At 47.7% G+C, this 7,743-nt stretch overlaps 1 long non-coding RNA gene across 1 annotated transcript; it reads right to left on the bottom strand.

Annotated features, from left to right (window-relative positions):
* Nucleotides 1-4,229: 4,229 nt before the first annotated feature.
* LOC144107925 (uncharacterized) lies at nucleotides 4,230-5,678 on the bottom strand. Its single transcript, XR_013309439.1, has 2 exons — nucleotides 4,943-5,678; nucleotides 4,230-4,396 (listed from the first exon to the last, which is right to left on the bottom strand). It is a non-coding gene; the product is annotated as an uncharacterized LOC144107925 (long non-coding RNA).
* Nucleotides 5,679-7,743: the final 2,065 nt, after the last annotated feature.

Genomic DNA, 7,743 nt, shown 5'->3' with positions numbered 1-7,743 from the left:
CTGCCACGAAAGAAAACAAGTAGTTCCTTCTTGGTCAGAACGAACGCGATGACTTTGAAACCATGCTTGACTGTACCTGGTCCAATGCAGCCACGAGTACGGTTATTTGCCATGCGGTAAGTATTAGCTGCCATCAAACAACTACAAAAGCCGAACGCAACGACTTCCCAGTCGCATCGGGACACGCGCAAGTCAATAGAACATTGAGGTCGTCATTCGGGTGCCCGCAGCTCATTTCAGCTATTTGCCGCACTTTCTCGAGTGTTCAAGCGTACGCAGTTCCAGAGACGGACACAATGGGTATTTTCAATTATATGCATCGGTTTCGTAATCCAGCCCAGCCTTGCAACCAACAATAATATCGCAGTTCGGGCTGGTTGGTGCATGATAGTCGGTCCTAGAATCGCCCTGGCTTCTATACTGTAGACAGAAATTAGGCCAAAATTTTGGGCGGATCCTGCTGCTGCGGCCTCCAAAGGGGTAAAGTCTAAACGGTATGTGGGGAAATGCTCTTCCTTTCCGATAACGTTCCCTCTCTCCTCCCAATCCACTAGCTAAAGATAGAGTGCCAAGACATACTGCAACTAAAATTACTCATTTGATGCCTCATTAACAAAGAAATGAGGAAGCTGGAGAGCTTTGCTGAGAGCTTCTTTTCCCAGCATGGGAACAGATCAGAATATGCAGATATCGCACGTCCAGGTTGAGGGCATCCGAGACGTTTTAATCGAAGCCACACACGAAAAGATTTCAGAGCACACAAGGACATAGTCGATGGAACAGAGCGGTTGGTGTGCACCAACACCATTGAGGCTGCACCATCGGGAAGGGCCCCAGCAAATGCGCTCCGCCCGCTCACATCTCCAAGTTGCTGAGCCTTGGCACACATGAAGTGTCCCTACGCCGAACAGCGTAACCTGAAAAAGAAAAAAAAACAGCGTCGACTTTGGTATGGTATGGCATGGTATGGTATGTGGAACTTAACGTCCTAAAGCCGCGCATGGGCTATGAGAGATTCTCGTGTACTGCGCGTGCGTTACAGCAAAGGCGCGCAGAAGAGCATGAATATACACAGTTCATATATTCAAGGTTAGAGGTCATTTAGCGTGACTTGCTTGGCTAGATTTGCCGTTCGAAGGCGGAATGTGTTCCCGTGAAATGCAAGGCTGCAAGATGTCGTTCATATGAACGGTTGTTCAAAACTGGAAAGCGTGGCACAGACATGGAAAGGAATAAAAGCGTTAATGACACGTGCATGCTCTTAGTGGAAGGAAATAGACAATGACAGGGAAATCGAAGCGCACCGTTATCTCGCTCTCATATGGGCTGCTTCCTTAATACAGCCGTTTTCGAAGTTATGCATAGGTTTCCTCTCAAATGGACTGCAGCTTTCAGGTGCAGTTTTGCACTGATTGCTATGACCTGCGGTGGCAAAATGGCGACGTGTCCCCGCGGCTACGAACGTACGTCATACAGCATTGCTTAAGTCTGCATAGATCAAGAGGGCAATGAAACCGACTTGAACCATGGATTACTTGTGGCCATATGTATATTTTACACTCAAAACCACCAGATTGTCACTCACACAGGCTATGGGATCGTTGTTAATTAAACAATTCGGATGCTCGAACTCACCCCCATGAAGCCCTTATACGGCAAGTCATCACTCCTAAAACTGTAAAAAACAGCGGCTCCCATCAGGAAGAGAAGGCCAGCTGCACAGTGGTACAGCGAGTACTGCGGAGACGGAGGGAGAAAAAAAATACTTTGGTCGGTATGGCGTGATCGGGCTCAGCTTCGCTACAGCACAATTAGAGAACCAGTGTGATAGTTCTTTCCCAAGTTCAAAGTATCAAGGTTAGAAGCTGCATCCCGTAGACCGAATCTAGCGTGCTACTTTTCACTTAAGTCACGCTTCTATATTGGCACCACTGATCAAACGAACAGCGCAGCAAGGGCACGCGACGCGTAGGGAGTACCTGACGCGCTGTCTGCCGATTATCAGCCGCCTTGGGAGGGTACGAGCACACGCAGCGGCGGCATGGCCCTGCTTATCATTCTCTCTGGAGTTTGCTGAGACGCGATTCTTATCAGCGCGCTATGACTGGCTGTGGGAACGCCGACATTCCCTGGCTTCTTGAGTTATATCTACAAACTGAAAAATCGATTCGATGGCTGTTAGGAATTCGTATTTCCTGTCTGATTTTGTTGCGCTTGATTTTGGTGCCCTCGCTGGTCACAGGAATGACCATCAAGGCCACGATCCGCGTGTAATGACCAGCAAAGGTACAGTTTTTCCTCTTATTGGCTGTATATATACCTTTTCGCGTCTCTTCGCTATACGTTTAGCTGCGGCACAGGACAGAAACCGGACGCCTCTACAAGTTGCCGACAAGGCAAGAAATCCTATCTGTGATCGCAGCAATGCTGTCGCGAGTTCCACCCGACATATCCGCCCGCAGGCTTTCCTATGTCTCGAGGGCGAGTACCGCAGCACATGGGAATAACCTCGCCGATATATTGCGGCTGGTGGCCGACCAAGGGCGCCCCAGGAGCTCACGTGTTGCAGTCATACCTGGCGAGCTCTGCGCGGAGTGCGTTACAGCGAGTCCCATTGAAGGCAAACGATTTCCCACGTGCGAGGAGTGTACGGAGGATGTGCGTACGAAGAGCGTGAGGGGCAGGTTCCGCTGGGTGGAAGGCGAGGCCATGGCCGATATGATGATGAGCGTGTTGTTGAGGCAGTAGGTGAAGGCGAGAAGGAAGGCCGCGTGCGCGTACCACGTGATGCTGCTCCCCATCAGCAGGTACAGCACCATCAGCCAGGCAGCGCCCACCTGCGCTCCAGACGGACACACTCACCGGCCGTTGAAGAAAGCTGGCCGCCAACCTTTTATCCTTCGCTTCACCGAAGCGGATGAATGTTCAAATCGTGAGCTTATGTGCAAGTCTCATGTACGGACACACCATGACACGTGTGCACGCGTTCTTCTCATTTTTTGTGGAGCGAATGCTAAGCCACAATGTTGAAAATATTTCTCGTCGCTGTTATACAGGGCACCTCCGCCAAGAGTTTAAAAAGAGGACTGGTAGGAACAAAAAAGGCGGAAATGAAACTAGAACAGTGCTGTTTACGGTCGCCTGGGGCGACGAGATGTATTTCTAAGTAACTGATGAGTGTTAATTATTGGAATTTAAAACCGCAGAAGATACGCGAAGATGTTCCAGCAGAAAGTTACAGAGCGTCAACAGATCCCAAAAATAGTGGAAATTTTTATTCGGCATTATTGCGAAAGAGTTTTACGCGCTTAACTTACGTAAAACGCGCACAATGCACTCTGATCGGCGCCTCGGCACGCCCGTCTTCGCGCTGTCGCAGTTATCATTGCGCGTGAGCGTCCAAAAATGTAGCAAAATCTTTCCCGAATTATTGCTGTGCCCCTTTATCGTTGTCGGCCTGCCGCCTCTGACGTCAGGTTTGACAGCCAGTAAGCTGCGCCGTTTGCCGACTCTGGTATCAAAGCTGAGTCCTGGAAAACTGAAAAGGCGAAAGAAAATGGGTGAATCTGGAAATGGGTCGATGCATCGCACCGCCCCTGGTTTTCTTCTCTGGTTGCGCGTGATTAGTTGAAAGTGCGGAAGAAGCGTTCAGACTGATGCTACCTTTCCAGAAATTACGCCACTAGTGGTTTCTTGAGTAACAACACGTTTACAGCTGGTTTGTAGTTCATCTAGGATGGAATACAGCGCAAAACCACAGAGAGGACACAGAAAGTTAAGACGAGACACAGCGCCTGTGTCCGTTTCTCGGTCCCCTCTGTGGTTTTGTTCTGCTTTCCATTCTAGATGGTTAGTTCTGACTCTAATTTCAAACCTCTCGCGTAGCTGCACTGCACTTGAAAAATGTGCAACAGCACATAGTTCTGTTTACACTGGCAACTGTCGAAGTTTCTGCTTCATTTTCATACCTGCAGCCTGAACCAGTTTTTTTGTTTTTTTTTTTCGCTCTTGGCTCACGTTGACAGAGGCGGTCGCACATATTGGTGCTGTGCCACCGCTCGTGAGATAAGCATCTGTCACAAACACTCCGTTGTGTATCATTTATTTCATAATGGCCGGAAGGTTTTCAAGCTTTCGTAGCATTCGGCGTTAGTGAAGCAATACACGCGCATACTTTACGTCGGCGTTCAGTCTAATGGGTGATGTTAAAAGTGAACTGCGCATTCAGCTACTAAGCTTAGCAATTCGCAGCCTTTTAACGTATAGTCTCGATGGCGGTCAAAGTTCCCTGTCTTGTGGTGATGTACCCTGGATTCGCTTCGAGGTGCTGCGGCGCATCTTCCGCGATGGGATCCTTAATCTGCTGTGGCTTCTTGTCACGAGGACTCGAATGCGCCTGGAAAGAGGGGAAAACGTCTCAGGTAATTCACTCACCCCGAGACAAGTTAGGGTAGTCCGCGCCCAAAATTTGCAGCTGACCACGGCCGTTCTCTACAGCTTGCTTGCCTTGGTAATCAACTGTCGGGAAAAAAAGTTGATGAAAAAATTGCCATGCAATTTCTTTGGGGAAAACGGTCACGGCACTCTATACAGAGAAGCTTGACATGCTGCTATGACTGCACTTTACAAACTCACCGATCCACCCACTTAATGTAGTGATAATTACAAGCCCCTTTTGCACTCTAAGGGCAACCATTGGTCCTCGCGAACGTTTACATTTATGTCGGCTTCGAAAGATAGGTAAAGCTGGAAACATAATTTAGTTGCCCCCCCCCCCCCCCCCCCCCCGTGGTGTATTCATTCTGTGCCTTTCTGTCTGTTTTTTTTTCTTTAACCACGTAGCGCCTGCTCCTGCACACATCGAAAGGGTTGAGTCGTCATCAGGCCACCGCTACCCACGGCGGTGTGATCGCATGCCGAAGAAAGGCGTGGTGCTACTTACGCTGGGAGTCGGGTCAACGACGATGTTCTCGGAGGGGGAAAGCTGCGAGGGCTGAACGGCCATGGTCGATGACTTGCTCCTAGCAAAGTGGGACGCCTGTGATGGATTGTTCGTTGGTTGGCCTCTGCCAAGAGGAACCACGCGCACCTACGGCTGCGTGGACGCTTCGTTTTTCTCTCCTACCCGCTCCGCAGCCGTGCTTTATTTTCTCTCGCAGCTACACCGTGAAATGTTCTTGCGTTTACAGAAACTGTGGTCAGGTTTTCTCAGTGCATTCTCTGATTGTCGTGCCTGTTTGACCAACACGTGCAGCGAAACAATGACACTCTGTAAAGAGTTTGGGTAATTTTTCGGAAGCGCGCGCGTATTTATGAAACTGATCTTTTACAAAGCATGTAACCTTTGGGCACTTACTTACTTTAGAAGAAGAAGGGGAAATAACTGTGGCCGAAAGCCGCGAGGTGCGCTTCCACGATTCCGGCCATACATGCCTGTCTTGCCTTCTTGCCCACGCCCAGAACGCACCGTCGCAGGCATGACGCATGTTTTGTTCTCGACGGCTTCCGCCGTCAACTCCTTGGCTGCCCTTTGACTGAGTTCACGTAAAGCCTATCGTGAGTTGAAGCTCACTTCTTTTCCCCTCTAAAGAATCGCTGCATGTTTTAGGGACCACGCCAATGATGGAGCCAGGAGTAATAGTTGCCCCAAATAGGAACATGTATATGATCGCAATACAGAGTCTGTCTGCCCTGACCGCCAGAAGCACTACCCTTTTGCCTGCGCTCACATTCATTATTTCTGAATATGTTTTCCAAGTATGCCGGAGGCATGTAAGACTTACGCGATAGCATTTTAAATTTCGCACACACAAAAAAAGAGTAAAAGCTAAAAGACGTGACAATGCGAATGGAGTCAATAACTGTGTCTTATATTTCGAAAATCATCGAGCACCGCGAGGGCGGGCTCCGCTTTTGGGCGACTCAGCGAACGTTTAGTGTCGCCACACTGGCAGTTTCAATCTCTGACGGGCGAGAGGCAAAACTTTCCTCATCATCACAATATTTCGAGGGCTGCACAGATACTGCATGAGCCATATATCCTTCGTCTCTTTCGCGTTGTTCACATCAACGTATGCACCACCAACTTGCCCAAGCTGCTATACCTTGTGGCGTACTGCAGGACCCAGAGGCAAACTCGATGGCCTAGTAACTTTTGGACGAAAAGTCATTCCATGGTTCATGGACTAACATGCAGAACGAAGAACTTCGTCTAATCTAAAACAAAAAGGCAAAGGTTGAGTATGAAATTTGATTTAATGTACTAACTTGCCCAGAATAATTCGACCCCGCAGCTGGGGCTGTTTTCTTGGGGGTTAGGCGCTGACAGTGACAGACTTTATTTTTTATTTGCATTTCAGATTATGTTTGACCATTGTCGTGTTCATTATTATTTTTTATTATTTATTTTGCAGCCTGCGATAACTTGGCGGGCCGGGCAGTGCGTAGCTTATTTTCAATTTTTCAAAGATTATTCTTTTTATGCGTGAATCGAATTTCAAGTTCAGCCTTCTACGAGTTTCGGACGGAACAAATATATATTCTACTTCTTTTTTTTCAGTAACGACATTGGCGATGCTGCGCATTTATACCATATTTGAGGTATAAACAAATTAATAAATTATCTTTATACTTAGCCTCGCTTCTGGAACTAGACAAAGCCGCTGTGTTAGTGTCATAACGTACGTCGGCCAAGTTATGTAGCTAAGCAAAGCATTGAAACCAAAGGCAGTTTGTTTATTATTCCGCGGGTACATGCAAAACTTTTTTATTCGGCTTATACGTCTTTTATTGCACTTTATTGTTAATTTTAGGTGGACGTGTGGACTATGGATTTTGATTTGGTAGCAGCGCAAAAAAGTCTAAAACTCGACATCACATTCAAGGATTATGTCGCCACATCTAATGGACTTTTCAACTTTGCCGAGACTGTGAGCCCTTTGATACATTTCTCGAGAGGTGCACGCTGTTTACAACGGAGAGCTTTGCGAACGACTTCGTTGCGAACCAATTAACAGCTTTGTTTACAACATAGAGAAGGCGAGTGAAGGGAAAAGAGGTGCTCGTAATGGCATACATTACGGAAGGCAACAGTCACCGAAACGAAGGATCGTAGGGATGATTTTTTTTTTCAATTTGAATTGTGTCAGTTAATTGGGTATCAATAGTGTAATTATCTTCTCGCTTGAAGATAATTGTTAAGAAAGCAGAAGAAAAAACAACCAGATGCCGCCGGTGAGATCCGAACCCACGACCTCCGAATTTCGCGTCCGGTGCTCTCCCAGCTGAGCTACGTACGGGGACGGCTGTCCAATCTGCTGCTTTCCGGTGCATTTATGCGTTGCGTAACCTAACATTGAGAGGGTTCACCAATTAATGCTACCCCCGTCCATAGCAGCGGACGTAGTACGTCCTGTATTACCGCGAGTGCCACGTAGGAACGTGGTAGAACAGCGAGGGCAGAAGCTGTGCGAGGACCCTCTTATGCTACCTATAGCATCAAGACTGCCATGTCTGCTTAATAGTTTAGCGAGGGTCTCAAATCTGGCAGTCTTAATCGCAAGTGTGTTTACCATGTTCTGTTACATAAAGCAGACAACTAAACCGCGTTTATTAGCAAGCTGCTAGACGTAAATTAAAACAAAAAACAAAAATAAGTGTGCTGTTATGTACGGTCACAACGAACAGGGAGCAATGTTATGCGAGAAGCCGCATTATTACAATCACATGAGTAATGTGCAGTCG

This window comes from Amblyomma americanum, chromosome 1 (assembly GCF_052857255.1).
Source record: "Amblyomma americanum isolate KBUSLIRL-KWMA chromosome 1, ASM5285725v1, whole genome shotgun sequence".
Taxonomy (NCBI): Eukaryota; Metazoa; Arthropoda; class Arachnida; order Ixodida; family Ixodidae; genus Amblyomma; species Amblyomma americanum.
This window is presented reverse-complemented; position numbering and strand designations above follow the sequence as displayed.